Below are 9,010 nucleotides of genomic sequence, written 5' to 3' on the forward strand. Positions count from 1 at the left end.
CTCTCTGGCTGTGTCTATATTACTATCCCTGGCAGTGCGCTCTCTCTCTGGCTGTGTCTATACTACTATCCCTGGCAGGGCTCTCTCTCTCTGGCTGTGTCTATATTACTATCCCTGGCAGGGCTCTCTCTCTCTCTCTCTCTCTGGTTGTGTCTATATTACTAACCCTGGCAGGGCTCTCTCTCTCTGGCTGTGTCTATATTACTATCCCTGGCAGTGCGCTCTCTCTCTGGCTGTGTCTATATTACTATCCCTGGCAGGGCTCTCTCTCTCTCTGGCTGTGTCTATATTACTATCCCTGGCAGGGCTCTCTCTCTCTGGCTGTGCCTATATTACAATCCCTGGCAGGGCTCTCTCTCTCTCTCTCTCTCTCTCTCTCTCTCTCTCTGGCTGTCTATATTACTATCCCTGGCAGGGCTCTCTCTCTCTGGCTGTGTCTATATTACTATCCCTGGCAGGGCTCTCTCTCTCTCTGGCTGTGTCTATATTACTATCCCTGGCAGTGCCCTCTCTCTCTGGCTGTGTCTATATTACTATCCCTGGCAGGGCTCTCTCTCTCTGGCTGTGTCTATATTACTATCCCTGGCAGTGCTCTCTCTCTCTCTCTGGCTGTCTATATTACTATCCCTGGCAAAGCTCTCTCTCTCTGGCTGTGTCTATATTACTATCCCCTGGCAGTGCCCTCTCTCTCTGGCTGTGTCTATATTACTATCCCTGGCAGTGCCCTCTCTCTCTGGCAAAGCCCTCTCTCTCTGGCTGTGTCTATATTACTATCCCTGGCAGGGCTCTCTCTCTCTGGCTGTGTCTATATTACTATCCCTGGCAGGGCTCTCTCTCTCTCTCTGGCTGTGTCTATATTACTATCCCTGGCAGGGCTCTCTCTCTCTGGCTGTGTCTATATTACTATCCCTGGCAGTGCTCTCTCTCTCTGGCTGTGTCTATATTACTATCCCTGGCAGTGCCCTCTCTCTCTGGCTGTGTCTATATTACTATCCCTGGCAGTGCCCTCTCTCTCTGGCTGTGTCTATATTACTATCCCTGGCAGTGCTCTCTCTCTCTGGCTGTCTATATTACTATCCCTGGCAGTGCCCTCTCTCTCTGGCTGTGTCTATATTACTATCCCTGGCAGTGCCCTCTCTCTCTGGCTGTGTCTATATTACTATCCCTGGCAGGGCTCTGTCTCTCTGGCTGTCTATATTACTATCCCTGGCAGGGCTCTCTCCTCTCTGGCTGTCTATATTACTATCCCTGGCAGGGCTCTCTCTCTCTGGCTGTGTCTATATTACTATCCCTGGCAGTGCCCTTATTCTGGCTGCGTCTATATTACTATCCCTGGTAGAGCCCTTATTCTGGCTGTGTCTATATTACTATCCCTGGCAGTGCCCTCTCTCTCTGGCTGTGTTTATATTACTATCCCTGGCAGTGCCCTCTCTCTCTGGCTGTGTCTATATATACTATCCCTGGCAGTGCCCTCTCTCTCTGGCTGTGTCTATATCCCTGGCAGTGCCCTCTCTCTGGCTGTGTCTATATTACTATCCCTGGCAGGGCTCTCTCTCTCTGGCTGTCTATATTACTATCCCTGGCAGAGCGCTTCTCTCTCTGGCTGTGTCTATATTACTATCCCTGGCAGTGCCCTCTCTCTCTGGCTGTGTCTATATTACTCTCCCTGGCAGTGCTCTCTCTCTCTGGCTGTGTCTATATTACTCTCCCTGGCAGTGCTCTCTCTCTCTGGCTGTGTCTATATTACTATCCCTGGCAGTGCTCTCTCTCTCTGGCTGTCTATATTACTATCCCTGGCAGGGCTCTCTCTCTCTGGCTGTGTCTATATTACTATCCCTGGCAGTGCTCTCTCTCTCTCTGGCTGTGTCTATATTACTCTCCCTGGCAGTGCTCTCTCTCTCTGGCTGTGTCTATATTACTCTCCCTGGCAGTGCTCTCTCTCTCTGGCTGTGTCTATATTACTATCCCTGGCAGTGCTCTCTCTCTCTCTGGCTGTCTATATTACTCTCCCTGGCAGGGCTCTCTCTCTCTGGCTGTGTCTATATTACTATCCCTGGCAGTGCTCTCTCTCTCTGACTGTCTATATTACTCTCCCTGGCAGTGCTCTCTCTCTCTGGCTGTGTCTATATTACTCTCCCTGGCAGTGCTCTCTCTCTCTCTGGCTGTGTCTATATTACTATCCCTGGCAGGGCTCTCTCTCTCTGGCTGTGTCTATATTACTATCCCTGGCAGGGCTCTCTCTCTCTCTCTCTCTGGCTGTCTATATTATTCTCCCTGGCAGTGCTCTCTCTCTCTGGCTGTCTATATTACTATCCCTGGCAGTGCTCTCTCTCTCTGGCTGTGTCTATATTACTATCCCTGGCAGGGCTTTCTCTCTCTGGCTGTGTCTATATTACTATCCCTGGCAGTGCCCTCTCTCTGGCTGTCTATATTACTATCCCTGGCAGGGCTCTCTCTCTCTCTGGCTGTGTCTATATTACTATCCCTGGCAGGGCTCTCTCTCTCTCTGGCTGTGTCTATATTACTATCCCTGGCAGTCCTCTCTCTCTCTGGCTGTGTCTATATTACTATCCCTGGCAGTGCCCTCTCTCTCTGGCAGTGCCCTCTCTCTCTGGCTGTGTCTATATTACTATCCCTGGCAGGGCTCTCTCTCTCTCTCTCTCTCGCTGTGTCTATATTACTATCCCTGGCAGGGCTCGCTCTCTCTCTCTCTCTCTCTCTCTCTCTCTCTCTCTGGCTGTCTATAGTACTATCCCTGGCAGTGCTCTCTCTCTCTGGCTGTGTCTATATTACTATCCCTGGCAGTGCTCTCTCTCTCTGTCTGTGTCTATATTACTATCCCTGGCAGTGCCCTCTCTCTCTTTGGCTGTGTCTATATTACTATCCCTGGCAGTGCCCTCTCTCTCTGGCTGTGTCTATATTACTATCCCTGGCAGTGCTCTCTCTCTCTGGCTGTCTATATTACTATCCCTGGCAGTGCCCTCTCTCTCTGGCTGTGTCTATATTACTATCCCTGGCAGTGCCCTCTCTCTCTGGCTGTGTCTATATTACTATCCCTGGCAGGGCTCTCTCTCTCTGGCTGTCTATATTACTATCCCTGGCAGGGCTCTCTCTCTCTGGCTGTCTATATTACTATCCCTGGCAGGGCTCTCTCTCTCTGGCTGTGTCTATATTACTATCCCTGGCAGTGCCCTTATTCTGGCTGCGTCTATATTACTATCCCTGGCAGAGCCCTTATTCTGGCTGTGTCTATATTACTATCCCTGGCAGTGCCCTCTCTCTCTGGCTGTGTTTATATTACTATCCCTGGCAGTGCCCTCTCTCTCTGGCTGTGTCTATATTACTATCCCTGGCAGTGCCCTCTCTCTCTGGCTGTGTCTATATCCCTGGCAGTGCCCTCTCTCTGGCTGTGTCTATATTACTATCCCTGGCAGGGCTCTCTCTCTCTGGCTGTGTCTATATTACTCTCCCTGGCAGTGCTCTCTCTCTCTGGCTGTGTCTATATTACTCTCCCTGGCAGTGCTCTCTCTCTCTGGCTGTGTCTATATTACTATCCCTGGCAGTGCTCTCTCTCTCTGGCTGTCTATATTACTATCCCTGGCAGTGCTCTCTCTCTCTCTGGCTGTCTATATTACTATCCCTGGCAGTGCTCGCTCTCTCTGGCTGTGTCTATATTACTCTCCCTGGCAGTGCTCTCTCTCTCTCTGGCTGTGTCTATATTACTATCCCTGGCAGGGCTCTCTCTCTCTGGCTGTGTCTATATTACTATCCCTGGCAGGGCTCTCTCTCTCTGGCTGTCTATATTATTCTCCCTGGCAGTGCTCTCTCTCTCTGGCTCTCTATATTACTATCCCTGGCAGTGCTCTCTCTCTCTGGCTGTGTCTATATTACTATCCCTGGCAGGGCTTTCTCTCTCTGGCTGTGTCTATATTACTATCCCTGGCAGTGCCCTCTCTCTGGCTGTCTATATTACTATCCCTGGCAGGGCTCTCTCTCTCTCTGGCTGTGTCTATATTACTATCCCTGGCAGGGCTCTCTCTCTCTCTGGCTGTGTCTATATTACTATCCCTGGCAGTCCTCTCTCTCTCTGGCTGTGTCTATATTACTATCCCTGACAGGTCTCTCTCTCTCTCTCTCTCTCTCTCTCTCTCTCTCTCTCTCTCTGGCTGTGTCTATATTACTCTCTCTTTCAGTGCTCTCTCTCTCTCTCTGGCTGTGTCTATATTACTATCCCTGGCAGTGCTCTCTCTCTCTGGCTGTGTCTATATTACTATCCCTGGCAGTGCTCTCTCTCTCTGGCTGTGTCTATATTACTATCCCTGGCAGTGCTCTCTCTCTCTGGCTGTGTCTATATTACTATCCCTGGCAGTGCCCTCTCTCTCTCCGGCTGTGTCTATATTACTATCCCTGGCAGGGCTCTCTCTCTCTGGCTGTGTCTATATTACTATCCCTGGCAGGGCTCTCTCTCTGGCTGTGTCTATATTACTATCCCTGGCAGGGCTCTCTCTCTCTCTGGCTGTGTATATTACTATCCCTGGCAGGGCTCTCTCTCTCTGGCTGTGTCTATATCACTCTCCCTGGCAGGGCGCTCTCTCTCTCTCTCTCTCTCTGGCTGTCTATATTACTATCCCTGGCAGTGCTCTCTCTCTCTGGCTGTCTATATTACTCTCCCTGGCAGTGCTCTCTCTCTCTGGCTGTGTCTATATTACTATCCCTGACAGGTCTCTCTCTCTCTCTCTCTCTCTCTCTCTCTCTGGCTGTGTCTATATTACTCTCTCTGGCAGTGCTCTCTCTCTCTCTCTGGCTGTGTCTATATTACTATCCCTGGCAGTGCTCTCTCTCTCTGGCTGTGTCTATATTACTATCCCTGGCAGTGCCCTCTCTCTCTCCTGCTGTGTTTATATTACTATCCCTGGCAGGGCTCTCTCTCTCTGGCTGTGTCTATATTACTATCCCTGGCAGTGCTCTCTCTCTCTGGCTGTGTCTATATTACTATCCCTGGCAGTGCTCTCTCTCTCTGGCTGTGTCTATATTACTCTCTCTGGCAGTGCTCTCTCTCTCTCTGGATGTGTCTATATTACTCTCCCTGGCAGTGCTCTCTCTCTCTGGCTGTGTCTATATTACTCTCCCTGGCAGTGCTCTCTCTCTCTGGCTGTGTCTATATTACTCTCCCTGGCAGTGCTCTCTCTCTCTGGCTGTGTCTATATTACTCTCCCTGGCAGTGCTCTCTCTCTCTGGCTGTGTCTATATTACTCTCCCTGGCAGTGCTCTCTCTCTCTGGCTGTGTCTATATTACTCTCCCTGGCAGTGCTCTCTCTCTCTGGCTGTGTCTATATTACTCTCCCTGGCAGTGCTCTCTCTCTCTGGCTGTGTCTATATTACTCTCCCTGGCAGTGCCCTCTCTCTCTGGCTGTGTCTATATTACTATCCCTGGCAGTGCTCTCTCTCTCTGGCTGTGTCTATATTACTCTCCCTGGCAGTGCCCTCTCTCTCTGGCTGTGTCTATATTACTATCCCTGGCAGTGCCCTCTCTCTCTGGCTGTGTCTATATTACTCTCCCTGGCAGTGCTCTCTCTCGCTGTGTCTATATTACTCTCCCTGGCAGTGCTCTCTCTCTCTGGCTGTGTCTATATTACTCTCCCTGGCAGTGCCCTCTCTCTCTGGCTGTGTCTATATTACTATCCCTGGCAGTGCTCTCTCTCTCTGGCTGTGTCTATATTACTCTCCCTGGCAGTGCCCTCTCTCTCTGGCTGTGTCTATATTACTATCCCTGGCAGTGCCCTCTCTCTATCTGGCTGTGTCTATATTACTCTCCCTGGCAGTGCTCTCTCTCTCTGGCTGTGTCTATATTACTCTCCCTGGCAGTGCCCTCTCTCTCTGGCTGTGTCTATATTACTATCCCTGGCAGTGCCCTCTCTCTATCTGGCTGTGTCTATATTACTCTCCCTGGCAGTGCTCTCTCTCTCTGGCTGTGTCTATATTACTCTCCCTGGCAGTGCCCTCTCTCTCCGGCTGTGTCTATATTACTATCCCTGGCAGTGCTCTCTCTCTCTCGCTGTGTCTATATTACTCTCCCTGGCAGTGCTCTCTCTCTCTGGCTGTGTCTATATTACTCTCCCTGGCAGTGCTCTCTCCCTCTGGCTGTGTCTATATTACTATCCCTGGCAGTGCTCTCTCTCTCTCTGGCTGTCTATATTACTATCCCTGGCAGTGCTCTCTCTCTCTCTGGCTGTGTCTATATTACTCTCCCTGGCAGGGCTCTCTCGCTCTGGCTGTGTCTATATTACTATCCCTGGCAGTGCCCTCTCTCTGGCTGTGTCTATATTACTATCCCTGGCAGTGCCCTCTCTCTGGCTGTGTCTATATTACTATCCCTGGCAGGGCTCTCTCTCTCTCTGGCTGTGTCTATATTACTCTCTCTGGCAGTGCTCGCTCTCTCTGGCTGTGTCTATATTACTATCCCTGGCAGTGCTCTCTCTCTCTGGCTGTGTCTATATTACTCTCCCTGGCAGGGCTCTCTCTCTCTGGCTGTGTCTATATTACTATCCCTGGCAGTGCCCTCTCTCTGGCTGTGTCTATATTACTATCCCTGGCAGGGCTCTCTCTCTCTCTGGCTGTGTCTATATTACTCTCCCTGGCAGTGCTCTCTCTCTCTGGCTGTGTCTATATTACTATCCCTGGCAGTGCTCTCTCTCTCTGGCTGTGTCTATATTACTATCCCTGGCAGTGCTCTCTCTCTCTGGCTGTGTCTATATTACTATCCCTGGCAGTGATCTCTCTCTCTGGCTGTGTCTATATTACTATCCCTGGCAGTGATCTCTCTCTCTGGCTGTGTCTATATTACTCTCCCTGGCAGGGCTCTCTCTCTCTGGCTGTGTCTATATTACTATCCCTGGCAGTGCCCTCTCTCTCCGGCTGTGTCTATATTACTCTCCCTGGCAGGGCTCTCTCTCTCTGGCTGTGTCTATATTACTCTCCCTGGCAGGGCTCTCTCTCTCTGGCTGTGTCTATATTACTATCTCTGGCAGTGCTCTCTCTCTCTGGCTGTCTATATTACTATCCCTGGCAGTGCCCTCTCTCTCTGGCTGTGTCTATATTACTATCCCTGGCAGTCCTCTCTCTCTCTGGCTGTGTCTATATTACTATCCCTGGCAGGGCTCTCTCTCTCTGGCTGTGTCTATATTACTCTCCCTGGCAGGGCTCTCTCTCTCTGGCTGTGTCTATATTACTCTCCCTGGCAGGGCTCTCTCTCTCTGGCTGTGTCTATATTACTATCCCTGGCAGTGCCCTCTCTCTGGCTGTGTCTATATTACTATCCCTGGCAGGGCTCTCTCTCTCTCTGGCTGTGTCTATATTACTCTCTCTGGCAGTGCTCGCTCTCTCTGGCTGTGTCTATATTACTATCCCTGGCAGTGCTCTCTCTCTCTGGCTGTGTCTATATTACTCTCCCTGGCAGGGCTCTCTCTCTCTGGCTGTGTCTATATTACTATCCCTGGCAGTGCCCTCTCTCTGGCTGTGTCTATATTACTATCCCTGGCAGGGCTCTCTCTCTCTCTGGCTGTGTCTATATTACTCTCCCTGGCAGTGCTCTCTCTCTCTGGCTGTGTCTATATTACTATCCCTGGCAGTGCTCTCTCTCTCTGGCTGTGTCTATATTACTATCCCTGGCAGTGCTCTCTCTCTCTGGCTGTGTCTATATTACTATCCCTGGCAGTGATCTCTCTCTCTGGCTGTGTCTATATTACTCTCCCTGGCAGGGCTCTCTCTCTCTGGCTGTGTCTATATTACTATCCCTGGCAGTGCCCTCTCTCTCCGGCTGTGTCTATATTACTCTCCCTGGCAGGGCTCTCTCTCTCTGGCTGTGTCTATATTACTCTCCCTGGCAGGGCTCTCTCTCTCTGGCTGTGTCTATATTACTATCTCTGGCAGTGCTCTCTCTCTCTGGCTGTCTATATTACTATCCCTGGCAGTGCCCTCTCTCTCTGGCTGTGTCTATATTACTCTCCCTGGCAGGGCTCTCTCTCTCTGGCTGTGTCTATATTACTATCCCTGGCAGTGCCCTCTCTCTGGCTGTGTCTATATTACTATCCCTGGCAGTGCTCTCTCTCTCTGGCTGTGTCTATATTACTATCCCTGGCAGTGCTCTCTCTCTCTGGCTGTGTCTATATACTATCCCTGGCAGTGCTCTCTCTGACTGTGTCTATATTACTATCCCTGGCAGGGCTCTCTCTCTCTGGCTGTCTATATTACTATCCCTGGCAGGGCTCTCTCTCTCTCTCTCTCTCTCTCTCTCTCTGGCTGTGTCTATATTACTATCCCTGGCAGGGCTCTCTCTCTCTCTGGCTGTGTCTATATTACTATCCCTGGCAGGGCTCTCTCTCTCTCTCTGGCTGTGTCTATATTACTATCCCTGGCAGTGCTCTCTCTCTCTGGCTGTCTATATTACTCTCCCTGGAAGGGCTCTCTCTCTGGCTGTGTCTATATTACTATCCCTGGCAGGGCTCTCTCTCTCTGGCTGTGTCTATATTACTATCCCTGGCAGGGCTCTCTCTCTCTCTGGCTGTGTCTATATTACTATCCCTGGCAGGGCTCTCTCTCTCTGGCTGTGTCTATATTACTATCCCTGGCAGGGCTCTCTCTCTCTCTGGCTGTGTCTATATTACTCTCCCTGGCAGGGCTCTCTCTCTCTGGGTGTGTCTATATTACTATCCCTGGCAGGGCTCTATCTCTCTGGCTGTGTCTATATTACTATCCCTGGCAGGGCTCTCTCTCTCTGGCTGTGTCTATATTACTATCCCTGGCAGGGCTCTCTCTCTCTGGCTGTGTCTATATTACTATCCCTGGCAGGGCTCTCTCTCTCTCTGGCTGTCTATATTACTCTCCCTGGCAGTGCTCTCTCTCTCTGGCTGTGTCTATATTACTATCCCTGGCAGGGCTCTCTCTCTCTGGCTGTGTCTATATTACTATCCCTGGCAGGGCTCTCTCTCTCTCTGGCTGTGTCTATATTACT

Source organism: Pelobates fuscus, chromosome 7 (assembly GCF_036172605.1).
Source record: "Pelobates fuscus isolate aPelFus1 chromosome 7, aPelFus1.pri, whole genome shotgun sequence".
In the NCBI taxonomy this organism is placed as follows: domain Eukaryota; kingdom Metazoa; phylum Chordata; class Amphibia; order Anura; family Pelobatidae; genus Pelobates; species Pelobates fuscus.